General features: G+C 51.7%; 16 non-coding genes across 16 annotated transcripts; 9 read left to right on the top strand and 7 right to left on the bottom strand.

The window, feature by feature from the left end:
- The first annotated feature begins 601 nt into the window (after nt 1–601).
- trnay-gua (transfer RNA tyrosine (anticodon GUA)) lies at nt 602–694 on the top strand. The gene is made up of 2 exons: nt 602–638; nt 659–694. It is a non-coding gene; the product is annotated as a tRNA-Tyr (tRNA).
- Nucleotides 695–1,962: 1,268 nt separating this feature from the next.
- On the bottom strand, nt 1,963–2,035 carry trnar-acg (transfer RNA arginine (anticodon ACG)). The gene has a single exon. It is a non-coding gene; the product is annotated as a tRNA-Arg (tRNA).
- A 1,412-nt stretch (nt 2,036–3,447) lies between these two features.
- On the top strand, nt 3,448–3,540 carry trnay-gua (transfer RNA tyrosine (anticodon GUA)). Its single transcript has 2 exons — nt 3,448–3,484; nt 3,505–3,540. It is a non-coding gene; the product is annotated as a tRNA-Tyr (tRNA).
- Nucleotides 3,541–6,298: 2,758 nt separating this feature from the next.
- trnay-gua (transfer RNA tyrosine (anticodon GUA)) lies at nt 6,299–6,391 on the top strand. The gene is made up of 2 exons: nt 6,299–6,335; nt 6,356–6,391. It is a non-coding gene; the product is annotated as a tRNA-Tyr (tRNA).
- Nucleotides 6,392–9,149: 2,758 nt separating this feature from the next.
- trnay-gua (transfer RNA tyrosine (anticodon GUA)) lies at nt 9,150–9,242 on the top strand. Its single transcript has 2 exons — nt 9,150–9,186; nt 9,207–9,242. It is a non-coding gene; the product is annotated as a tRNA-Tyr (tRNA).
- A 1,273-nt stretch (nt 9,243–10,515) lies between these two features.
- On the bottom strand, nt 10,516–10,588 carry trnar-acg (transfer RNA arginine (anticodon ACG)). The gene has a single exon. It is a non-coding gene; the product is annotated as a tRNA-Arg (tRNA).
- A 1,412-nt stretch (nt 10,589–12,000) lies between these two features.
- trnay-gua (transfer RNA tyrosine (anticodon GUA)) lies at nt 12,001–12,093 on the top strand. The gene is made up of 2 exons: nt 12,001–12,037; nt 12,058–12,093. It is a non-coding gene; the product is annotated as a tRNA-Tyr (tRNA).
- Nucleotides 12,094–13,366: 1,273 nt separating this feature from the next.
- trnar-acg (transfer RNA arginine (anticodon ACG)) lies at nt 13,367–13,439 on the bottom strand. Its single transcript has one exon. It is a non-coding gene; the product is annotated as a tRNA-Arg (tRNA).
- Nucleotides 13,440–14,851: 1,412 nt separating this feature from the next.
- trnay-gua (transfer RNA tyrosine (anticodon GUA)) lies at nt 14,852–14,944 on the top strand. The gene is made up of 2 exons: nt 14,852–14,888; nt 14,909–14,944. It is a non-coding gene; the product is annotated as a tRNA-Tyr (tRNA).
- Nucleotides 14,945–16,217: 1,273 nt separating this feature from the next.
- trnar-acg (transfer RNA arginine (anticodon ACG)) lies at nt 16,218–16,290 on the bottom strand. The gene has a single exon. It is a non-coding gene; the product is annotated as a tRNA-Arg (tRNA).
- A 1,412-nt stretch (nt 16,291–17,702) lies between these two features.
- trnay-gua (transfer RNA tyrosine (anticodon GUA)) lies at nt 17,703–17,795 on the top strand. The gene is made up of 2 exons: nt 17,703–17,739; nt 17,760–17,795. It is a non-coding gene; the product is annotated as a tRNA-Tyr (tRNA).
- Nucleotides 17,796–19,068: 1,273 nt separating this feature from the next.
- On the bottom strand, nt 19,069–19,141 carry trnar-acg (transfer RNA arginine (anticodon ACG)). The gene has a single exon. It is a non-coding gene; the product is annotated as a tRNA-Arg (tRNA).
- A 1,412-nt stretch (nt 19,142–20,553) lies between these two features.
- Nucleotides 20,554–20,646, top strand: trnay-gua (transfer RNA tyrosine (anticodon GUA)). The gene is made up of 2 exons: nt 20,554–20,590; nt 20,611–20,646. It is a non-coding gene; the product is annotated as a tRNA-Tyr (tRNA).
- A 1,273-nt stretch (nt 20,647–21,919) lies between these two features.
- Nucleotides 21,920–21,992, bottom strand: trnar-acg (transfer RNA arginine (anticodon ACG)). Its single transcript has one exon. It is a non-coding gene; the product is annotated as a tRNA-Arg (tRNA).
- A 1,412-nt stretch (nt 21,993–23,404) lies between these two features.
- On the top strand, nt 23,405–23,497 carry trnay-gua (transfer RNA tyrosine (anticodon GUA)). Its single transcript has 2 exons — nt 23,405–23,441; nt 23,462–23,497. It is a non-coding gene; the product is annotated as a tRNA-Tyr (tRNA).
- Nucleotides 23,498–24,765: 1,268 nt separating this feature from the next.
- On the bottom strand, nt 24,766–24,838 carry trnar-acg (transfer RNA arginine (anticodon ACG)). The gene has a single exon. It is a non-coding gene; the product is annotated as a tRNA-Arg (tRNA).
- Between the last annotated feature and the right edge of the window lie 358 nt (nt 24,839–25,196).

Consider the following 25,196-nt stretch of genomic DNA (forward strand, 5'->3'; position numbering starts at 1 on the left):
TGAATATGTTCTCGCAGGCGGCCAACCGGAAGCAGGATTTCCTTGCAGGCCGCAGGTCAACTAGGAGGGACACCTGCCAAGCTTCAGTGCGTCCCTCGGGACATAGTCCTGGACCTTGGAATGTGCCAATCGGCAACGCTCGGTCGTCGACAGCTCCTCGCACCGGAAGACCAGCAAAATTCGGACAGACCAAAGTGCGGCTTTCACCGCGTTGAAGTTCCTCTCGCAGCAGTTGATGCTTATCGTGGTGTGCGTCACTTGGCATTGCCAAGTCAGGACTTTCAGATAATGAGAGTGCCTACTGCGCTGAGAAGGGACTTGAGAAAGCGACGCCAAAGGTGGCGCGCCCAAGTAAGTCAGCTTGCCTGGTGTCCCGAGTCATAATGCAAAGTTTGCATAAATCTGCCAGCCAGGAAGGAGTGCACGCTGTCAGCTTGCGATCCACAGACGGAAGCCTTATCCATTACACTACTCGCACAAGCTGCGGGGAGCAGCTGGCGGCTCACGGTGCCACAGTGCTGCGCCATCAATAGGCGCACAAGGCCCTGAGTGGCCAAAAGTGCATGGCACTAAATCAGCTGCATGTGCCACAACTCCTGCCCCTTCGATAGCTCAGCTGGTAGAGCGGAGGACTGTAGAGGAAAATCAAAACACTGACATCCTTAGGTCGCTGGTTCAATTCCGGCTCGAAGGAACAACGGCCTTTTTCCACTACGTCTGCACAATGCCACAATTTGCTCGAGGCAGCACTCTAAATTTCACAAGTACACAACGCGCTCGGATCTTGCGAACAAGGCGCACCAACCCCCTTTTCCTCTCTCATAACAGCCCGCACACAGTTCTTTCACTTCTGCACTTGCACCAGCTGCTCAGCACACAGCCCTGTACCTCAAAAATACACTTCCGACACAACATTACACAACTCTTCAAATTTCACCTCCGATAAAGTGCAATGCACATCCCTTACTTTCAATACACTACATCAGCTGCCTCACTACACTTGCCGAACTAGCTTATATTTACAATGTACATTTACATTTCATCACCAACATTCTCCGCTGCCACAGCCCCAGGGCTTTTACACAGTTTCCAGCCGCTCGCTATACTATGGCGCCAGACTCTTACAGAGTGGCCTTTCCTCACGCACCCTTTTGCGTCAGCTGCCCCAAGCAGGGAGTTCTTTGAAGTAGTATGCTCAGCACTCACTAGAAAACAAAAGAAATCTTGTGTCAGTCAGACAGGGTTCTAGGCTGCACCCTGACGCTCGGGGTGGCTGCTCGTTTCCGCTCAGCTGGCTTGCCTTGCGCAAGCTCCGGCTCTTTTTGGCTTCGTCCATGGTTATTGTGGCTTGCGGTCCTGCAGCTGCTCGCCTGCTGGTGCTCGCACATGCTGATTGGAGCAAAGCATTGAATGCCTTGAGGCAGCCGGCCAAGCCGAAGCAGGATTTCCCTGCTGCTCACGGACCAAGTTGAGGGTGGTGCTGAGGAGCTCCTGCCAAACAAGCTAGGCTAACAACCCCAACAACACTGGGGAATTAGCTCACGTGGTAGAGCGCTCGCTTTGCATGCGAGAGGTAGCGGGATCGATGCCTGCATTCTCCACTTCTTTCTTAGCTCCGCTCGGCCAGTTCTTGGCACTCAACAGTGGCGCCGGCTCTTCTTCTCCCAATTGGTTGCACCTGCTCAGCCACAAAGTGCTGAAAAGGCTTCATATCCTTTCTTGTGCTGTGGCAAGCAAGGCTTCTTGACTTTTCCACCTTGGAAAGCTGAGTTGAGTGAAGGGGAAAAGAAAAGGCTTTGCAGCATTGCATACTTTGAGTGCGGATTGCATTGAGGAGCTTCGCATTTTGAGAGTGAAAAATGCCTACGCCGCTATGAAGGCACTTGCCCTGCAAGGAATCAGGCAGCACGGCCAGCTCGCAAGCGCAGAAAGTCACAATGCATAGTTTGTACAAAAACAGCACGAGCCAGGTAGGAGTCGAACCTACAATCTTCTGATCCGTAGTCAGACACGTTATCCATTGCGCCACTGGCCCCAAAGCTACATTTGCACTTGCAGCTCACAGTCTGCACAGCTGCGGTGTTTGCAGCTCCACTGGTGGGAATGGTCAGAGTCGCTTGGTGATCAATCAGCAAAGAGAATCACCTTCACTGCTTCCCTTCCATGCTTGAGCTTGAACAGTGGTGAAGTACACGAGCATGCAAAGCAAGGTTATCCTTAGGTTTCTGCCGCAATTCCAGCTCAAAGGTGCAGCTGCCATTTTGGAGTAAGCAGCAATTAGCCGAAGCCAGTGCTCTTAACTTGACAGGTTGCTTTGAAGGAACATGTTGTCGCCAATGCGCAGAATGTCTCCTTTGCTCTCTGAAAACACCCTGCACACAGCTGTTTCACATGTGCAGCTGCTTCTGTGCGCCAGCAGACCGTTGCTTTTTCTTTCCAAAAAGAGACTTTTTTGATAAAATTTGCAAGCATACATTACATAACAGTTGAAATTTGACATGACATCAAGTGCAATACAGATCAGTTTCTCTCATTACACTACAAGAGGTGCCTCACTGTACTTGCCAGCATTTCACGTGCGACATTCTGTGGTGCGTACAAGCAGCTCCGTGGAGCAGTAACTCTTCCAAACACTCAGTACTTCCTTGGAAGAAAAAGAAGCCTCCTGTCAGTCACACAGGCTTCTCGGCTGCTCCTTCACACTGGTGGCGGTTGCTAGTTTCCGCTCACTTCGCTTGCCTTCCGTCAGCTCCAGCTCTTTTCGGCTTCTTTCATCATTTTCCTGGCTTGCGGTCCTGCAGCTGCTCGCCTGCTGGTGCTCAGACATGCTGACTGGAGCAAAGCATTGAATATGTTCTCGCAGGCGGCCAACCGGAAGCAGGATTTCCTTGCAGGCCGCAGGTCAACTAGGAGGGACACCTGCCAAGCTTCAGTGCGTCCCTCGGGACATAGTCCTGGACCTTGGAATGTGCCAATCGGCAACGCTCGGTCGTCGACAGCTCCTCGCACCGGAAGACCAGCAAAATTCGGACAGACCAAAGTGCGGCTTTCACCGCGTTGAAGTTCCTCTCGCAGCAGTTGATGCTTATCGTGGTGTGCGTCACTTGGCATTGCCAAGTCAGGACTTTCAGATAATGAGAGTGCCTACTGCGCTGAGAAGGGACTTGAGAAAGCGACGCCAAAGGTGGCGCGCCCAAGTAAGTCAGCTTGCCTGGTGTCCCGAGTCATAATGCAAAGTTTGCATAAATCTGCCAGCCAGGAAGGAGTGCACGCTATCAGCTTGCGATCCACAGACGGAAGCCTTATCCATTACACTACTCGCACAAGCTGCGGGGAGCAGCTGGCGGCTCACGGTGCCACAGTGCTGCGCCATCAATAGGCGCACAAGGCCCTGAGTGGCCAAAAGTGCATGGCACTAAATCAGCTGCATGTGCCACAACTCCTGCCCCTTCGATAGCTCAGCTGGTAGAGCGGAGGACTGTAGAGGAAAATCAAAACACTGACATCCTTAGGTCGCTGGTTCAATTCCGGCTCGAAGGAACAACGGCCTTTTTCCACTACGTCTGCACAATGCCACAATTTGCTCGAGGCAGCACTCTAAATTTCACAAGTACACAACGCGCTCGGATCTTGCGAACAAGGCGCACCAACCCCCTTTTCCTCTCTCATAACAGCCCGCACACAGTTCTTTCACTTCTGCACTTGCACCAGCTGCTCAGCACACAGCCCTGTACCTCAAAAATACACTTCCGACACAACATTACACAACTCTTCAAATTTCACCTCCGATAAAGTGCAATGCACATCCCTTACTTTCAATACACTACATCAGCTGCCTCACTACACTTGCCGAACTAGCTTATATTTACAATGTACATTTACATTTCATCACCAACATTCTCCGCTGCCACAGCCCCAGGGCTTTTACACAGTTTCCAGCCGCTCGCTATACTATGGCGCCAGACTCTTACAGAGTGGCCTTTCCTCACGCACCCTTTTGCGTCAGCTGCCCCAAGCAGGGAGTTCTTTGAAGTAGTATGCTCAGCACTCACTAGAAAACAAAAGAAATCTTGTGTCAGTCAGACAGGGTTCTAGGCTGCACCCTGACGCTCGGGGTGGCTGCTCGTTTCCGCTCAGCTGGCTTGCCTTGCGCAAGCTCCGGCTCTTTTTGGCTTCGTCCATGGTTATTGTGGCTTGCGGTCCTGCAGCTGCTCGCCTGCTGGTGCTCGCACATGCTGATTGGAGCAAAGCATTGAATGCCTTGAGGCAGCCGGCCAAGCCGAAGCAGGATTTCCCTGCTGCTCACGGACCAAGTTGAGGGTGGTGCTGAGGAGCTCCTGCCAAACAAGCTAGGCTAACAACCCCAACAACACTGGGGAATTAGCTCAAGTGGTAGAGCGCTCGCTTTGCATGCGAGAGGTAGCGGGATCGATGCCTGCATTCTCCACTTCTTTCTTAGCTCCGCTCCGCTCGGCCAGTTCTTGGCACTCAACAGTGGCGCCGGCTCTTCTTCTCCCAATTGGTTGCACCTGCTCAGCCACAAAGTGCTGAAAAGGCTTCATATCCTTTCTTGTGCTGTGGCAAGCAAGGCTTCTTGACTTTTCCACCTTGGAAAGCTGAGTTGAGTGAAGGGGAAAAGAAAAGGCTTTGCAGCATTGCATACTTTGAGTGCGGATTGCATTGAGGAGCTTCGCATTTTGAGAGTGAAAAATGCCTACGCCGCTATGAAGGCACTTGCCCTGCAAGGAATCAGGCAGCACGGCCAGCTCGCAAGCGCAGAAAGTCACAATGCATAGTTTGTACAAAAACAGCACAAGCCAGGTAGGAGTCGAACCTACAATCTTCTGTTCCGTAGTCAGACACGTTATCCATTGCACCACTGGCCCCAAAGGTACATTTGCACTTACAGCTCACAGTCTGCACAGCTGCGGTGTTTGCAGCTCCACGGGTGGGAATGGTCAGAGTCGCTTGGTGATCAATCAGCAAAGAGAATCACCTTCACTGCTTCCCTTCCATGCTTGAGCTTGAACAGTGGTGAAGTACACGAGCATGCAAAGCAAGGTTATCCTTAGGTTTCTGCCGCAATTCCAGCTCAAAGGTGCAGCTGCCATTTTGGAGTAAGCAGCAATTAGCCGAAGCCAGTGCTCTTAACTTGACAGGTTGCTTTGAAGGAACATGTTGTCGCCAATGCGCAGAATGTCTCCTTTGCTCTCTGAAAACACCCTGCACACAGCTGTTTCACATGTGCAGCTGCTTCTGTGCGCCAGCAGACCGTTGCTTTTTCTTTCCAAAAAGAGACTTTTTTGATAAAATTTGCAAGCATACATTACATAACAGTTGAAATTTGACATGACATCAAGTGCAATACAGATCAGTTTCTCTCATTACACTACAAGAGGTGCCTCACTGTACTTGCCAGCATTTCACGTGCGACATTCTGTGGTGCGTACAAGCAGCTCCGTGGAGCAGTAACTCTTCCAAACACTCAGTACTTCCTTGGAAGAAAAAGAAGCCTCCTGTCAGTCACACAGGCTTCTCGGCTGCTCCTTCACACTGGTGGCGGTTGCTAGTTTCCGCTCACTTCGCTTGCCTTCCGTCAGCTCCAGCTCTTTTCGGCTTCTTTCATCATTTTTCTGGCTTGCGGTCCTGCAGCTGCTCGCCTGCTGGTGCTCAGACATGCTGACTGGAGCAAAGCATTGAATATGTTCTCGCAGGCGGCCAACCGGAAGCAGGATTTCCTTGCAGGCCGCAGGTCAACTAGGAGGGACACCTGCCAAGCTTCAGTGCGTCCCTCGGGACATAGTCCTGGACCTTGGAATGTGCCAATCGGCAACGCTCGGTCGTCGACAGCTCCTCGCACCGGAAGACCAGCAAAATTCGGACAGACCAAAGTGCGGCTTTCACCGCGTTGAAGTTCCTCTCGCAGCAGTTGATGCTTATCGTGGTGTGCGTCACTTGGCATTGCCAAGTCAGGACTTTCAGATAATGAGAGTGCCTACTGCGCTGAGAAGGGACTTGAGAAAGCGACGCCAAAGGTGGCGCGCCCAAGTAAGTCAGCTTGCCTGGTGTCCCGAGTCATAATGCAAAGTTTGCATAAATCTGCCAGCCAGGAAGGAGTGCACGCTATCAGCTTGCGATCCACAGACGGAAGCCTTATCCATTACACTACTCGCACAAGCTGCGGGGAGCAGCTGGCGGCTCACGGTGCCACAGTGCTGCGCCATCAATAGGCGCACAAGGCCCTGAGTGGCCAAAAGTGCATGGCACTAAATCAGCTGCATGTGCCACAACTCCTGCCCCTTCGATAGCTCAGCTGGTAGAGCGGAGGACTGTAGAGGAAAATCAAAACACTGACATCCTTAGGTCGCTGGTTCAATTCCGGCTCGAAGGAACAACGGCCTTTTTCCACTACGTCTGCACAATGCCACAATTTGCTCGAGGCAGCACTCTAAATTTCACAAGTACACAACGCGCTCGGATCTTGCGAACAAGGCGCACCAACCCCCTTTTCCTCTCTCATAACAGCCCGCACACAGTTCTTTCACTTCTGCACTTGCACCAGCTGCTCAGCACACAGCCCTGTACCTCAAAAATACACTTCCGACACAACATTACACAACTCTTCAAATTTCACCTCCGATAAAGTGCAATGCACATCCCTTACTTTCAATACACTACATCAGCTGCCTCACTACACTTGCCGAACTAGCTTATATTTACAATGTACATTTACATTTCATCACCAACATTCTCCGCTGCCACAGCCCCAGGGCTTTTACACAGTTTCCAGCCGCTCGCTATACTATGGCGCCAGACTCTTACAGAGTGGCCTTTCCTCACGCACCCTTTTGCGTCAGCTGCCCCAAGCAGGGAGTTCTTTGAAGTAGTATGCTCAGCACTCACTAGAAAACAAAAGAAATCTTGTGTCAGTCAGACAGGGTTCTAGGCTGCACCCTGACGCTCGGGGTGGCTGCTCGTTTCCGCTCAGCTGGCTTGCCTTGCGCAAGCTCCGGCTCTTTTTGGCTTCGTCCATGGTTATTGTGGCTTGCGGTCCTGCAGCTGCTCGCCTGCTGGTGCTCGCACATGCTGATTGGAGCAAAGCATTGAATGCCTTGAGGCAGCCGGCCAAGCCGAAGCAGGATTTCCCTGCTGCTCACGGACCAAGTTGAGGGTGGTGCTGAGGAGCTCCTGCCAAACAAGCTAGGCTAACAACCCCAACAACGCTGGGGAATTAGCTCAAGTGGTAGAGCGCTCGCTTTGCATGCGAGAGGTAGCGGGATCGATGCCTGCATTCTCCACTTCTTTCTTAGCTCCGCTCCGCTCGGCCAGTTCTTGGCACTCAACAGTGGCGCCGGCTCTTCTTCTCCCAATTGGTTGCACCTGCTCAGCCACAAAGTGCTGAAAAGGCTTCATATCCTTTCTTGTGCTGTGGCAAGCAAGGCTTCTTGACTTTTCCACCTTGGAAAGCTGAGTTGAGTGAAGGGGAAAAGAAAAGGCTTTGCAGCATTGCATACTTTGAGTGCGGATTGCATTGAGGAGCTTCGCATTTTGAGAGTGAAAAATGCCTACGCCGCTATGAAGGCACTTGCCCTGCAAGGAATCAGGCAGCACGGCCAGCTCGCAAGCGCAGAAAGTCACAATGCATAGTTTGTACAAAAACAGCACGAGCCAGGTAGGAGTCGAACCTACAATCTTCTGTTCCGTAGTCAGACACGTTATCCATTGCACCACTGGCCCCAAAGGTACATTTGCACTTGCAGCTCACAGTCTGCACAGCTGCGGTGTTTGCAGCTCCACGGGTGGGAATGGTCAGAGTCGCTTGGTGATCAATCAGCAAAGAGAATCACCTTCACTGCTTCCCTTCCATGCTTGAGCTTGAACAGTGGTGAAGTACACGAGCATGCAAAGCAAGGTTACCCTTAGGTTTCTGCCGCAATTCCAGCTCAAAGGTGCAGCTGCCATTTTGGAGTAAGCAGCAATTAGCCGAAGCCAGTGCTCTTAACTTGACAGGTTGCTTTGAAGGAACATGTTGTCGCCAATGCGCAGAATGTCTCCTTTGCTCTCTGAAAACACCCTGCACACAGCTGTTTCACATGTGCAGCTGCTTCTGTGCGCCAGCAGACCGTTGCTTTTTCTTTCCAAAAAGAGACTTTTTTGATAACATTTGCAAGCATACATTACATAACAGTTGAAATTTGACATGACATCAAGTGCAATACAGATCAGTTTCTCTCATTACACTACAAGAGGTGCCTCACTGTACTTGCCAGCATTTCACGTGCGACATTCTGTGGTGCGTACAAGCAGCTCCGTGGAGCAGTAACTCTTCCAAACACTCAGTACTTCCTTGGAAGAAAAAGAAGCCTCCTGTCAGTCACACGGGCTTCTCGGCTGCTCCTTCACACTGGTGGCGGTTGCTAGTTTCCGCTCACTTCGCTTGCCTTCCGTCAGCTCCAGCTCTTTTCGGCTTCTTTCATCATTTTTCTGGCTTGCGGTCCTGCAGCTGCTCACCTGCTGGTGCTCAGACATGCTGACTGGAGCAAAGCATTGAATATGTTCTCGCAGGCGGCCAACCGGAAGCAGGATTTCCTTGCAGGCCGCAGGTCAACTAGGAGGGACACCTGCCAAGCTTCAGTGCGTCCCTCGGGACATAGTCCTGGACCTTGGAATGTGCCAATCGGCAACGCTCGGTCGTCGACAGCTCCTCGCACCGGAAGACCAGCAAAATTCGGACAGACCAAAGTGCGGCTTTCACCGCGTTGAAGTTCCTCTCGCAGCAGTTGATGCTTATCGTGGTGTGCGTCACTTGGCATTGCCAAGTCAGGACTTTCAGATAATGAGAGTGCCTACTGCGCTGAGAAGGGACTTGAGAAAGCGACGCCAAAGGTGGCGCGCCCAAGTAAGTCAGCTTGCCTGGTGTCCCGAGTCATAATGCAAAGTTTGCATAAATCTGCCAGCCAGGAAGGAGTGCACGCTATCAGCTTGCGATCCACAGACGGAAGCCTTATCCATTACACTACTCGCACAAGCTGCGGGGAGCAGCTGGCGGCTCACGGTGCCACAGTGCTGCGCCATCAATAGGCGCACAAGGCCCTGAGTGGCCAAAAGTGCATGGCACTAAATCAGCTGCATGTGCCACAACTCCTGCCCCTTCAATAGCTCAGCTGGTAGAGCGGAGGACTGTAGAGGAAAATCAAAACACTGACATCCTTAGGTCGCTGGTTCAATTCCGGCTCGAAGGAACAACGGCCTTTTTCCACTACGTCTGCACAATGCCACAATTTGCTCGAGGCAGCACTCTAAATTTCACAAGTACACAACGCGCTCGGATCTTGCGAACAAGGCGCACCAACCCCCTTTTCCTCTCTCATAACAGCCCGCACACAGTTCTTTCACTTCTGCACTTGCACCTGCTGCTCAGCACACAGCCCTGTACCTCAAAAATACACTTCCGACACAACATTACACAACTCTTCAAATTTCACCTCCGATAAAGTGCAATGCACATCCCTTACTTTCAATACACTACATCAGCTGCCTCACTACACTTGCCGAACTAGCTTATATTTACAATGTACATTTACATTTCATCACCAACATTCTCCGCTGCCACAGCCCCAGGGCTTTTACACAGTTTCCAGCCGCTCGCTATACTATGGCGCCAGACTCTTACAGAGTGGCCTTTCCTCACGCACCCTTTTGCGTCAGCTGCCCCAAGCAGGGAGTTCTTTGAAGTAGTATGCTCAGCACTCACTAGAAAACAAAAGAAATCTTGTGTCAGTCAGACAGGGTTCTAGGCTGCACCCTGACGCTCGGGGTGGCTGCTCGTTTCTGCTCAGCTGGCTTGCCTTGCGCAAGCTCCGGCTCTTTTTGGCTTCGTCCATGGTTATTGTGGCTTGCGGTCCTGCAGCTGCTCGCCTGCTGGTGCTCGCACATGCTGATTGGAGCAAAGCATTGAATGCCTTGAGGCAGCCGGCCAAGCCGAAGCAGGATTTCCCTGCTGCTCACGGACCAAGTTGAGGGTGGTGCTGAGGAGCTCCTGCCAAACAAGCTAGGCTAACAACCCCAACAACACTGGGGAATTAGCTCAAGTGGTAGAGCGCTCGCTTTGCATGCGAGAGGTAGCGGGATCGATGCCTGCATTCTCCACTTCTTTCTTCGCTCCGCTCCGCTCGGCCAGTTCTTGGCACTCAACAGTGGCGCCGGCTCTTCTTCTCCCAATTGGTTGCACCTGCTCAGCCACAAAGTGCTGAAAAGGCTTCATATCCTTTCTTGTGCTGTGGCAAGCAAGGCTTCTTGACTTTTCCACCTTGGAAAGCTGAGTTGAGTGAAGGGGAAAAGAAAAGGCTTTGCAGCATTGCATACTTTGAGTGCGGATTGCATTGAGGAGCTTCGCATTTTGAGAGTGAAAAATGCCTACGCCGCTATGAAGGCACTTGCCCTGCAAGGAATCAGGCAGCACGGCCAGCTCGCAAGCGCAGAAAGTCACAATGCATAGTTTGTACAAAAACAGCACGAGCCAGGTAGGAGTCGAACCTACAATCTTCTGATCCGTAGTCAGACACGTTATCCATTGCGCCACTGGCCCCAAAGGCACATTTGCACTTGCAGCTCACAGTCTGCACAGCTGCGGTGTTTGCAGCTCCACGGGTGGGAATGGTCAGAGTCGCTTGGTGATCAATCAGCAAAGAGAATCACCTTCACTGCTTCCCTTCCATGCTTGAGCTTGAACAGTGGTGAAGTACACGAGCATGCAAAGCAAGGTTACCCTTAGGTTTCTGCCGCAATTCCAGCTCAAAGGTGCAGCTGCCATTTTGGAGTAAGCAGCAATTAGCCGAAGCCAGTGCTCTTAACTTGACAGGTTGCTTTGAAGGAACATGTTGTCGCCAATGCGCAGAATGTCTCCTTTGCTCTCTGAAAACACCCTGCACACAGCTGTTTCACATGTGCAGCTGCTTCTGTGCGCCAGCAGACCGTTGCTTTTTCTTTCCAAAAAGAGACTTTTTTGATAACATTTGCAAGCATACATTACATAACAGTTGAAATTTGACATGACATCAAGTGCAATACAGATCAGTTTCTCTCATTACACTACAAGAGGTGCCTCACTGTACTTGCCAGCATTTCACGTGCGACATTCTGTGGTGCGTACAAGCAGCTCCGTGGAGCAGTAACTCTTCCAAACACTCAGTACTTCCTTGGAAGAAAAAGAAGCCTCCTGTCAGTCACACAGGCTTCTCGGCTGCTCCTTCACACTGGTGGCGGTTGCTAGTTTCCGCTCACTTCGCTTGCCTTCCGTCAGCTCCAGCTCTTTTCGGCTTCTTTCATCATTTTTCTGGCTTGCGGTCCTGCAGCTGCTCGCCTGCTGGTGCTCAGACATGCTGACTGGAGCAAAGCATTGAATATGTTCTCGCAGGCGGCCAACCGGAAGCAGGATTTCCTTGCAGGCCGCAGGTCAACTAGGAGGGACACCTGCCAAGCTTCAGTGCGTCCCTCGGGACATAGTCCTGGACCTTGGAATGTGCCAATCGGCAACGCTCGGTCGTCGACAGCTCCTCGCACCGGAAGACCAGCAAAATTCGGACAGACCAAAGTGCGGCTTTCACCGCGTTGAAGTTCCTCTCGCAGCAGTTGATGCTTATCGTGGTGTGCGTCACTTGGCATTGCCAAGTCAGGACTTTCAGATAATGAGAGTGCCTACTGCGCTGAGAAGGGACTTGAGAAAGCGACGCCAAAGGTGGCGCGCCCAAGTAAGTCAGCTTGCCTGGTGTCCCGAGTCATAATGCAAAGTTTGCATAAATCTGCCAGCCAGGAAGGAGTGCACGCTATCAGCTTGCGATCCACAGACGGAAGCCTTATCCATTACACTACTCGCACAAGCTGCGGGGAGCAGCTGGCGGCTCACGGTGCCACAGTGCTGCGCCATCAATAGGCGCACAAGGCCCTGAGTGGCCAAAAGTGCATGGCACTAAATCAGCTGCATGTGCCACAACTCCTGCCCCTTCGATAGCTCAGCTGGTAGAGCGGAGGACTGTAGAGGAAAATCAAAACACTGACATCCTTAGGTCGCTGGTTCAATTCCGGCTCGAAGGAACAACGGCCTTTTTCCACTACGTCTGCACAATGCCACAATTTGCTCGAGGCAGCACTCTAAATTTCACAAGTACACAACGCGCTCGGATCTTGCGAACAAGGCGCACCAACCCCCTTTTCCTCTCTCATAACAGCCCGCACACAGTTCTTTCACTTCTGCACTTGCACCTGCTGCTCAGCACACAGCCCTGTACCTCAAAAATACACTTCCGACACAACATTACACAACTCTTCAAATTTCACCTCCGATAAAGTGCAATGCACATCCCTTACTTTCAATACACTACATCAGCTGCCTCACTACACTTGCCGAACTAGCTTATATTTACAATGTACATTTACATTTCATCACCATCATTCTCCGCTGCCACAGCCCCAGGGCTTTTACACAGTTTCCAGCCGCTCGCTATACTATGGCGCCAGACTCTTACAGAGTGGCCTTTCCTCACGCACCCTTTTGCGTCAGCTGCCCCAAGCAGGGAGTTCTTTGAAGTAGTATGCTCAGCACTCACTAGAAAACAAAAGAAATCTTGTGTCAGTCAGACAGGGTTCTAGGCTGCACCCTGACGCTCGGGGTGGCTGCTCGTTTCCGCTCAGCTGGCTTGCCTTGCGCAAGCTCCGGCTCTTTTTGGCTTCGTCCATGGTTATTGTGGCTTTCGGTCCTGCAGCTGCTCGCCTGCTGGTGCTCGCACATGCTGATTGGAGCAAAGCATTGAATGCCTTGAGGCAGCCGGCCAAGCCGAAGCAGGATTTCCCTGCTGCTCACGGACCAAGTTGAGGGTGGTGCTGAGGAGCTCCTGCCAAACAAGCTAGGCTAACAACCCCAACAACACTGGGGAATTAGCTCAAGTGGTAGAGCGCTCGCTTTGCATGCGAGAGGTAGCGGGATCGATGCCTGCATTCTCCACTTCTTTCTTCGCTCCGCTCCGCTCGGCCAGTTCTTGGCACTCAACAGTGGCGCCGGCTCTTCTTCTCCCAATTGGTTGCACCTGCTCAGCCACAAAGTGCTGAAAAGGCTTCATATCCTTTCTTGTGCTGTGGCAAGCAAGGCTTCTTGACTTTTCCACCTTGGAAAGCTGAGTTGAGTGAAGGGGAAAAGAAAAGGCTTTGCAGCATTGCATACTTTGAGTGCGGATTGCATTGAGGAGCTTCGCATTTTGAGAGTGAAAAATGCCTACGCCGCTATGAAGGCACTTGCCCTGCAAGGAATCAGGCAGCACGGCCAGCTCGCAAGCGCAGAAAGTCACAATGCATAGTTTGTACAAAAACAGCACGAGCCAGGTAGGAGTCGAACCTACAATCTTCTGATACGTAGTCAGACACGTTATCCATTGCGCCACTGGCCCCAAAGGCACATTTGCACTTGCAGCTCACAGTCTGCACAGCTGCGGTGTTTGCAGCTCCACGGGTGGGAATGGTCAGAGTCGCTTGGTGATCAATCAGGAAAGAGAATCACCTTCACTGCTTCCCTTCCATGCTTGAGCTTGAACAGTGGTGAAGTACACGAGCATGCAAAGCAAGGTTACCCTTAGGTTTCTGCCGCAATTCCAGCTCAAAGGTGCAGCTGCCATTTTGGAGTAAGCAGCAATTAGCCGAAGCCAGTGCTCTTAACTTGACAGGTTGCTTTGAAGGAACATGTTGTCGCCAATGCGCAGAATGTCTCCTTTGCTCTCTGAAAACACCCTGCACACAGCTGTTTCACATGTGCAGCTGCTTCTGTGCGCCAGCAGACCGTTGCTTTTTCTTTCCAAAAAGAGACTTTTTTGATAAAATTTGCAAGCATACATTACATAACAGTTGAAATTTGACATGACATCAAGTGCAGTACAGATCAGTTTCTCTCATTACACGACAAGAGGTGCCTCACTGTACTTGCCAGCATTTCACGTGCGACATTCTGTGGTGCGTACAAGCAGCTCCGTGGAGCAGTAACTCTTCCAAACACTCAGTACTTCCTTGGAAGAAAAAGAAGCCTCCTGTCAGTCACACGGGCTTCTCGGCTGCTCCTTCACACTGGTGGCGGTTGCTAGTTTCCGCTCACTTCGCTTGCCTTCCGTCAGCTCCAGCTCTTTTCGGCTTCTTTCATCATTTTTCTGGCTTGCGGTCCTGCAGCTGCTCGCCTGCTGGTGCTCAGACATGCTGACTGGAGCAAAGCATTGAATATGTTCTCGCAGGCGGCCAACCGGAAGCAGGATTTCCTTGCAGGCCGCAGGTCAACTAGGAGGGACACCTGCCAAGCTTCAGTGCGTCCCTCGGGACATAGTCCTGGACCTTGGAATGTGCCAATCGGCAACGCTCGGTCGTCGACAGCTCCTCGCACCGGAAGACCAGCAAAATTCGGACAGACCAAAGTGCGGCTTTCACCGCGTTGAAGTTCCTCTCGCAGCAGTTGATGCTTATCGTGGTGTGCGTCACTTGGCATTGCCAAGTCAGGACTTTCAGATAATGAGAGTGCCTACTGCGCTGAGAAGGGACTTGAGAAAGCGACGCCAAAGGTGGCGCGCCCAAGTAAGTCAGCTTGCCTGGTGTCCCGAGTCATAATGCAAAGTTTGCATAAATCTGCCAGCCAGGAAGGAGTGCACGCTATCAGCTTGCGATCCACAGACGGAAGCCTTATCCATTACACTACTCGCACAAGCTGCGGGGAGCAGCTGGCGGCTCACGGTGCCACAGTGCTGCGCCATCAATAGGCGCACAAGGCCCTGAGTGGCCAAAAGTGCATGGCACTAAATCAGCTGCATGTGCCACAACTCCTGCCCCTTCGATAGCTCAGCTGGTAGAGCGGAGGACTGTAGAGGAAAATCAAAACACTGACATCCTTAGGTCGCTGGTTCAATTCCGGCTCGAAGGAACAACGGCCTTTTTCCACTACGTCTGCACAATGCCACAATTTGCTCGAGGCAGCACTCTAAATTTCACAAGTACACAACGCGCTCGGATCTTGCGAACAAGGCGCACCAACCCCCTTTTCCTCTCTCATAACAGCCCGCACACAGTTCTTTCACTTCTGCACTTGCACCTGCTGCTCAGCACACAGCCCTGTACCTCAAAAATACACTTCCGACACAACATTACACAACTCTTCAAATTTCACCTCCGATAAAGTGCAATGCACATCCCTTACTTTCAATACACTACATCAGCTGCCTCACTACACTTGCCGAACTAGCTTATATTTACAATGTACATTTACATTTCATCACCATCATTCTCCGCTGCCACAGCCCCAGGGCTTTTACACAGTTTCCAGCCGCTCGCTATACTATGGCGCCAGACTCTTACAGAGTGGCCTTTCCTCACGCACCCTTTTGCGTCAGCTGCCCCAAGCAGGGAGTTCTTTGAAGTAGTATGCTCAGCACTCACTAGAAAACAAAAGAAATCTTGTGTCAGTCAGACAGGGTTCTAGGCTGCACCCTGACGCTCGGGGTGGCTGCTCGTTTCCGCTCAGCTGGCTTGCCTTGCGCAAGCTCCGGCTCTTTTTGGCTTCGTCCATGGTTATTGTGGCTTGCGGTCCTGCAGCTGCTCGCCTGCTGGTGCTCGCACATGCTGATTGGAGCAAAGCATTGAATGCCTTGAGGCAGCCGGCCAAGCCGAAGCAGGATTTCCCTGCTGCTCACGGACCAAGTTGAGGGTGGTGCTGAGGAGCTCCTGCCAAACAAGCTAGGCTAACAACCCCAACAACACTGGGGAATTAGCTCAAGTGGTAGAGCGCTCGCTTTGCATGCGAGAGGTAGCGGGATCGATGCCTGCATTCTCCACTTCTTTCTTCGCTCTGCTCCGCTCGGCCAGTTCTTGGCACTCAACAGTGGCGCCGGCTCTTCTTCTCCCAATTGGTTGCACCTGCTCAGCCACAAAGTGCTGAAAAGGCTTCATATCCTTTCTTGTGCTGTGGCAAGCAAGGCTTCTTGACTTTTCCACCTTGGAAAGCTGAGTTGAGTGAAGGGGAAAAGAAAAGGCTTTGCAGCATTGCATACTTTGAGTGCGGATTGCATTGAGGAGCTTCGCATTTTGAGAGTGAAAAATGCCTACGCCGCTATGAAGGCACTTGCCCTGCAAGGAATCAGGCAGCACGGCCAGCTCGCAAGCGCAGAAAGTCACAATGCATAGTTTGTACAAAAACAGCACGAGCCAGGTAGGAGTCGAACCTACAATCTTCTGATCCGTAGTCAGACACGTTATCCATTGCGCCACTGGCCCCAAAGGCACATTTGCACTTGCAGCTCACAGTCTGCACAGCTGCGGTGTTTGCAGCTCCACGGGTGGGAATGGTCAGAGTCGCTTGGTGATCAATCAGCAAAGAGAATCACCTTCACTGCTTCCCTTCCATGCTTGAGCTTGAACAGTGGTGAAGTACACGAGCATGCAAAGCAAGGTTACCCTTAGGTTTCTGCCGCAATTCCAGCTCAAAGGTGCAGCTGCCATTTTGGAGTAAGCAGCAATTAGCCGAAGCCAGTGCTCTTAACTTGACAGGTTGCTTTGAAGGAACATGTTGTCGCCAATGCGCAGAATGTCTCCTTTGCTCTCTGAAAACACCCTGCACACAGCTGTTTCACATGTGCAGCTGCTTCTGTGCGCCAGCAGACCGTTGCTTTTTCTTTCCAAAAAGAGACTTTTTTGATAAAATTTGCAAGCATACATTACATAACAGTTGAAATTTGACATGACATCAAGTGCAATACAGATCAGTTTCTCTCATTACACTACAAGAGGTGCCTCACTGTACTTGCCAGCATTTCACGTGCGACATTCTGTGGTGCGTACAAGCAGCTCCGTGGAGCAGTAACTCTTCCAAACACTCAGTACTTCCTTGGAAGAAAAAGAAGCCTCCTGTCAGTCACACGGGCTTCTCGGCTGCTCCTTCACACTGGTGGCGGTTGCTAGTTTCCGCTCACTTCGCTTGCCTTCCGTCAGCTCCAGCTCTTTTCGGCTTCTTTCATCATTTTTCTGGCTTGCGGTCCTGCAGCTGCTCGCCTGCTGGTGCTCAGACATGCTGACTGGAGCAAAGCATTGAATATGTTCTCGCAGGCGGCCAACCGGAAGCAGGATTTCCTTGCAGGCCGCAGGTCAACTAGGAGGGACACCTGCCAAGCTTCAGTGCGTCCCTCGGGACATAGTCCTGGACCTTGGAATGTGCCAATCGGCAACGCTCGGTCGTCGACAGCTCCTCGCACCGGAAGACCAGCAAAATTCGGACAGACCAAAGTGCGGCTTTCACCGCGTTGAAGTTCCTCTCGCAGCAGTTGATGCTTATCGTGGTGTGCGTCACTTGGCATTGCCAAGTCAGGACTTTCAGATAATGAGAGTGCCTACTGCGCTGAGAAGGGACTTGAGAAAGCGACGCCAAAGGTGGCGCGCCCAAGTAAGTCAGCTTGCCTGGTGTCCCGAGTCATAATGCAAAGTTTGCATAAATCTGCCAGCCAGGAAGGAGTGCACGCTATCAGCTTGCGATCCACAGACGGAAGCCTTATCCATTACACTACTCGCACAAGCTGCGGGGAGCAGCTGGCGGCTCACGGTGCCACAGTGCTGCGCCATCAATAGGCGCACAAGGCCCTGAGTGGCCAAAAGTGCATGGCACTAAATCAGCTGCATGTGCCACAACTCCTGCCCCTTCAATAGCTCAGCTGGTAGAGTGGAGAACTGTAGAGGAAAATCAAAACACTGACATCCTTAGGTCGCTGGTTCAATTCCGGCTCGAAGGAACAACGGCCTTTTTCCACTACGTCTGCACAATGCCACAATTTGCTCGAGGCAGCACTCTAAATTTCACAAGTACACAACGCGCTCGGATCTTGCGAACAAGGCGCACCAACCCCCTTTTCCTCTCTCATAACAGCCCGCACACAGTTCTTTCACTTCTGCACTTGCACCTGCTGCTCAGCACACAGCCCTGTACCTCAAAAATACACTTCCGACACAACATTACACAACTCTTCAAATTTCACCTCCGATAAAGTGCAATGCACATCCCTTACTTTCAATACACTACTTCAGCTGCCTCACTACACTTGCCGAACTAGCTTATATTTACAATGTACATTTACATTTCATCACCATCATTCTCCGCTGCCACAGCCCCAGGGCTTTTACACAGTTTCCAGCCGCTCGCTATACTATGGCGCCAGACTCTTACAGAGTGGCCTTTCCTCACGCACCCTTTTGCGTCAGCTGCCCCAAGCAGGGAGTTCTTTGAAGTAGTATGCTCAGCACTCACTAGAAAACAAAAGAAATCTTGTGTCAGTCAGACAGGGTTCTAGGCTGCACCCTGACGCTCGGGGTGGCTGCTCGTTTCCGCTCAGCTGGCTTGCCTTGCGCAAGCTCCGGCTCTTTTTGGCTTTGTCCATGGTTATTGTGGCTTGCGGTCCTGCAGCTGCTCGCCTGCTGGTGCTCGCACATGCTGATTGGAGCAAAGCATTGAATGCCTTGAGGCAGCCGGCCAAGCCGAAGCAGGATTTCCCTGCTGCTCACGGACCAAGTTGAGGGTGGTGCTGAGGAGCTCCTGCCAAACAAGCTAGGCTAACAACCCCAACAACACTGGGGAATTAGCTCAAGTGGTAGAGCGCTCGCTTTGCATGCGAGAGGTAGCGGGATCGATGCCTGCATTCTCCACTTCTTTCTTCGCTCCGCTCCGCTCGGCCAGTTCTTGGCACTCAACAGTGGCGCCGGCTCTTCTTCTCCCAATTGGTTGCACCTGCTCAGCCACAAAGTGCTGAAAAGGCTTCATATCCTTTCTTGTGCTGTGGCAAGCAAGGCTTCTTGACTTTTCCACCTTGGAAAGCTGAGTTGAGTGAAGGGGAAAAGAAAAGGCTTTGCAGCATTGCATACTTTGAGTGCGGATTGCATTGAGGAGCTTCGCATTTTGAGAGTGAAAAATGCCTACGCCGCTATGAAGGCACTTGCCCTGCAAGGAATCAGGCAGCACGGCCAGCTCGCAAGCGCAGAAAGTCACAATGCATAGTTTGTACAAAAACAGCACGAGCCAGGTAGGAGTCGAACCTACAATCTTCTGATCCGTAGTCAGACACGTTATCCATTGCGCCACTGGCCCCAAAGGCACATTTGCACTTGCAGCTCACAGTCTGCACAGCTGCGGTGTTTGCAGCTCCACGGGTGGGAATGGTCAGAGTCGCTTGGTGATCAATCAGCAAAGAGAATCACCTTCACTGCTTCCCTTCCATGCTTGAGCTTGAACAGTGGTGAAGTACACGAGCATGCAAAGCAAGGTTATCCTTAGGTTTCTGCCGCAATTCCAGCTCAAAGGTGCAGCTGCCATTTTGGAGTAAGCAGCAATTAGCCGAAGCCAGTGCTCTTAACTTGACAGGTTGCTTTGAAGGAACATGTTGTCGCCAATGCGCAGAATGTCTCCTTTGCTCTCTGAAAACACCCTGCACACAGCTGTTTCACGTGTGCAGCTGCTTCTGTGCGCCAGCAGACCGTTGCTTTTTCTTTCCAAAAAGAGACTTTTTTGATAACATTTGCAAGCATACATTACATAACAGTTGAAATTTGACATGACATCAAGTGCAATACAGATCAGTTTCTCTCATTACACTACAAGAGGTGCCTCACTGTACTTGCCAGCATTTCACGTGCGACATTCTGTGGTGCGTACAAGCAGCTCCGTGGAGCAGTAACTCTTCCAAACACTCAGTACTTCCTTGGAAGAAAATGAAGCCTCCTGTCAGTCACACGGGCTTCTCGGCTGCTCCTTCACACTGGTGGCGGTTGCTAGTTTCCGCTCACTTCGCTTGCCTTCCGTCAGCTCCAGCTCTTTTCGGCTTCTTTCATCATTTTTCTGGCTTGCGGTCCTGCAGCTGCTCGCCTGCTGGTGCTCAGACATGCTGACTGGAGCAAAGCATTGAATATGTTCTCGCAGGCGGCCAACCGGAAGCAGGATTTCCTTGCAGGCCGCAGGTCAACTAGGAGGGACACCTGCCAAGCTTCAGTGCGTCCCTCGGGACATAGTCCTGGACCTTGGAATGTGCCAATCGGCAACGCTCGGTCGTCGACAGCTCCTCGCACCGGAAGACCAGCAAAATTCGGAAAAACCAAAGTGCGGCTTTCACCGCGTTGAAGTTCCTCTCGCAGCAGTTGATGCTTATCGTGGTGTGCGTCACTTGGCATTGCCAAGTCAGGACTTTCAGATAATGAGAGTGCCTACTGCGCTGAGAAGGGACTTGAGAAAGCGACGCCAAAGGTGGCGCGCCCAAGTAAGTCAGCTTGCCTGGTGTCCCGAGTCATAATGCAAAGTTTGCATAAATCTGCCAGCCAGGAAGGAGTGCACGCTATCAACTTGCGATCCACAGACGGAAGCCTTATCCATTACACTACTCGCACAAGCTGCGGGGAGCAGCTGGCGGCTCACGGTGCCACAGTGCTGCGCCATCAATAGGCGCACAAGGCCCTGAGTGGCCAAAAGTGCATGGCACTAAATCAGCTGCATGTGCCACAACTCCTGCCCCTTCGATAGCTCAGCTGGTAGAGCGGAGGACTGTAGAGGAAAATCAAAACACTGACATGCTTAGGTTGCTGGTTCAATTCCGGCTCGAAGGAACAACGGCCTTTTTCCACTACGTCTGCACAATGCCACAATTTGCTCGAGGCAGCACTCTAAATTTCACAAGTACACAACGCGCTCGGATCTTGCGAACAAGGCGCACCAACCCCCTTTTCCTCTCTCATAACAGCCCGCACACAGTTCTTTCACTTCTGCACTTGCACCTGCTGCTCAGCACACAGCCCTGTACCTCAAAAATACACTTCCGACACAACATTACACAACTCTTCAAATTTCACCTCCGATAAAGTGCAATGCACATCCCTTACTTTCAATACACTACATCAGCTGCCTCACTACACTTGCCGAACTAGCTTATATTTACAATGTACATTTACATTTCATCACCAACATTCTCCGCTGCCACAGCCCCAGGGCTTTTACACAGTTTCCAGCCGCTCGCTATACTATGGCGCCAGACTCTTACAGAGTGGCCTTTCCTCACGCACCCTTTTGCGTCAGCTGCCCCAAGCAGGGAGTTCTTTGAAGTAGTATGCTCAGCACTCACTAGAAAACAAAAGAAATCTTGTGTCAGTCAGACAGGGTTCTAGGCTGCACCCTGACGCTCGGGGTGGCTGCTCGTTTCCGCTCAGCTGGCTTGGCTTGCGCAAGCTCCGGCTCTTTTTGGCTTCGTCCATGGTTATTGTGGCTTGCGGTCCTGCAGCTGCTCGCCTGCTGGTGCTCGCACATGCTGATTGGAGCAAAGCATTGAATGCCTTGAGGCAGCCGGCCAAGCCGAAGCAGGATTTCCCTGCTGCTCACGGACCAAGTTGAGGGTGGTGCTGAGGAGCTCCTGCCAAACAAGCTAGGCTAACAACCCCAACAACACTGGGGAATTAGCTCAAGTGGTAGAGCGCTCGCTTTGCATGCGAGAGGTAGTGGGATCGATGCCTGCATGCTCCACTTCTTTCTTAGCTCCGCTCCGCTCGGCCAGTTCTTGGCACTCAACAGTGGCGCCGGCTCTTCATCTCCCAATTGGTTGCACTTGCTCAGCCACAAAGTGCTGAAAAGGCTTCATATCCTTTCTTGTGCTGTGGCAAGCAAGGCTTCTTGACTTTTCCACCTTGGAAAGCTGAGTTGAGTGAAGGGGAAAAGAAAAGGCTTTGCAGCATTGCATACTTTGAGTGCGGATTGCATTGAGGAGCTTCGCATTTTGAGAGTGAAAAATGCCTACGCCGCTATGAAGGCACTTGCCCTGCAAGGAATCAGGCAGCACGGCCAGCTCGCAAGCGCAGAAAGTCACAATGCATAGTTTGTACAAAAACAGCACGAGCCAGGTAGGAGTCGAACCTACAATCTTCTGATCCGTAGTCAGACACGTTATCCATTGCGCCACTGGCCCCAAAGGTACATTTGCACTTGCAGCTCACAGTCTGCACAGCTGCAGTGTTTGCAGCTCCACGGGTGGGAATGGTCAGAGTCGCTTGGTGATCAATCAGCAAAGAGAATCACCTTCACTGCTTCCCTTCCATGCTTGAGCTTGAACAGTGGTGAAGTACACGAGCATGCAAAGCAAGGTTATCCTTAGGTTTCTGCCGCAATTCCAGCTCAAAGGTGCAGCTGCCATTTTGGAGTCAGCAGCAATTAGCCGAAGACAGTGCTCTTAACTTGACAGGTTGCTTTGAAGGAACATGTTGTCGCCAATGCGCAGAATGTCTCCTTTGCTCTCTGAAAACACCCTGCACACAGCTGTTTCACGTGTGCAGCTGCTTCTGTGCGCCAGCAGACCGTTGCTTTTTCTTTCCAAAAAGAGACTTTTTTGATAACATTTGCAAGCATACATTACATAACAGTTGAAATTTGACATGACATCAAGTGCAGTACAGATCAGTTTCTCTCATTACACTACAAGAGGTGCCTCACTGTACTTGCCAGCATTTCACGTGCGACATTCTGTGGTGCGTACAAGCAGCTCCGTGGAGCAGTAACTCTTCCAAACACTCAGTACTTCCTTGGAAGAAAAAGAAGCCTCCTGTCAGTCACACGGGCTTCTCGGCTGCTCCTTCACACTGGTGGCGGTTGCTAGTTTCCGCTCACTTCGCTTGCCTTCCGTCAGCTCCAGCTCTTTTCGGCTTCTTTCATCATTTTTCTGGCTTGCGGTCCTGCAGCTGCTCGCCTGCTGGTGCTCAGACATGCTGACTGGAGCAAAGCATTGAATATGTGCTCGCAGGCGGCCAACCGGAAGCAGGATTTCCTTGCAGGCCGCAGGTCAACTAGGAGGGACACCTGCCAAGCTTCAGTGCGTCCCTCGGGACATAGTCCTGGACCTTGGAATGTGCCAATCGGCAACGCTCGGTCGTCGACAGCTCCTCGCACCGGAAGACCAGCAAAATTCGGACAGACCAAAGTGCGGCTTTCACCGCGTTGAAGTTCCTCTCGCAGCAGTTGATGCTTATCGTGGTGTGCGTCACTTGGCATTGCCAAGTCAGGACTTTCAGATAATGAGAGTGCCTACTGCGCTGAGAAGGGACTTGAGAAAGCGACGCCAAAGGTGGCGCGCCCAAGTAAGTCAGCTTGCCTGGTGTCCCGAGTCATAATGCAAAGTTTGCATAAATCTGCCAGCCAGGAAGGAGTGCACGCTATCAGCTTGCGATCCACAGACGGAAGCCTTATCCATTACACTACTTGCACAAGCTGCGGGGAGCAGCTGGCGGCTCACGGTGCCACAGTGCTGCGCCATCAATAGGCGCACAAGGCCCTGAGTGGCCAAAAGTGCATGGCACTAAATCAGCTGCATGTGCCACAACTCCTGCCCCTTCGATAGCTCAGCTGGTAGAGCGGAGGACTGTAGAGGAAAATCAAAACACTGACATCCTTAGGTCGCTGGTTCAATTCTGGCTCGAAGGAACAACGGCCTTTTTCCACAATGTCTGCACAATGCCACAATTTGCTCGAGGCAGCACTCTAAATTTCACAAGTACACAACGCGCTCGGATCTTGCGAACAAGGCGCACCAACCCCCTTTTCCTCTCTCATAACAGCCTGCACACAGTTCTTTCACTTCTGCACTTGCACCTGCTGCTCAGCACACAGCCCTGTACCTCAAAAATACACTTCCGACACAACATTACACAACTCTTCAAATTTCACCTCCGATAAAGTGCAATGCACATCCCTTACTTTCAATACACTACATCAGCTGCCTCACTACACTTGCCGAACTAGCTTATATTTACAATGTACATTTACATTTCATCACCAACATTCTCCGCGGCCACAGCCCCAGGGCTTTTACACAGTTTCCAGCCGCTCGCTATACTATGGCGCCAGGCTCTTACAGAGTGGCCTTTCCTCACGCACCCTTTTGCGTCAGCTGCCCCAAGCAGGGAGTTCTTTGAAGTAGTATGCTCAGCACTCACTAGAAAACAAAAGAAATCTTGTGTCAGTCAGACAGGGTTCTAGGCTGCACCCTGACGCTCGGGGTGGCTGCTCGTTTCCGCTCAGCTGGCTTGGCTTGCGCAAGCTCCGGCTCTTTTTGGCTTCGTCCATGGTTATTGTGGCTTGCGGTCCTGCAGCTGCTCGCCTGCTGGTGCTCGCACATGCTGATTGGAGCAAAGCATTGAATGCCTTGAGGCAGCCGGCCAAGCCGAAGCAGGATTTCCCTGCTGCTCACGGACCAAGTTGAGGGTGGTGCTGAGCAGCTCCTGCCAAACAAGCTAGGCTAACAACCCCAACAACACTGGGGAATTAGCTGAAGTGGTAGAGCGCTCGCTTTGCATGCAAGAGGTAGCGGGATCGATGCCTGCATTCTCCACTTCTTTCTTCGCTCCGCTCGGCCAGTTCTTGGCACTCAACAGTGGCGCCGGCTCTTCTTCTCCCAATTGGTTGCACCTGCTCAGCCACAAAGTGCTGAAAAGGCTTCATATCCTTTCTTGTGCTGTGGCAAGCAAGGCTTCTTGACTTTTCCACCTTGGAAAGCTGAGTTGAGTGAAGGGGAAAAGAAAAGGCTTTGCAGCATTGCATACTTTGAGTGCGGATTGCATTGAGGAGCTTCGCATTTTGAGAGTGAAAAATGCCTACGCCGCTATGAAGGCACTTGCCCTGCAAGGAATCAGGCAGCACGGCCAGCTCGCAAGCGCAGAAAGTCACAATGTATAGTTTGTACAAAAACAGCACGAGCCAGGTAGGAGTCGAACCTACAATCTTCTGATCCGTAGTCAGACACGTTATCCATTGCGCCACTGGCCCCAAAGGTACCTTCGCACTTGCAGCTCACAGTCTGCACAGCTGCAGTGTTTGCAGCTCCACGGGTGGGAATGGTTAGAGTCGCTTGGTGATCAATCAGCAAAGAGAATCACCTTCACTGTTTCCCTTCCATGCTAGAGCTTGAACAGTGGTGAAGTACACGAGCATGCAAAGCAAGGTTATCCTTAGGTTTCTGCCGCAATTCCAGCTCAAAGGTGCAGCTGCCATTTTGGAGTAAGCAGCAATTAGCCGAAGCCAGTGCTCTTAACTTGACAGGTTGCTTTGAAGGAACATGTTGTCGCCAATGCGCAGAATGTCTCCTTTGCTCTCTGAAAACACCCTGCACACAGCTGTTTCACGT

The sequence above is a fragment of the Heterodontus francisci genome, chromosome 5, assembly GCF_036365525.1.
Source record: "Heterodontus francisci isolate sHetFra1 chromosome 5, sHetFra1.hap1, whole genome shotgun sequence".
NCBI lineage: Eukaryota > Metazoa > Chordata > Chondrichthyes > Heterodontiformes > Heterodontidae > Heterodontus > Heterodontus francisci.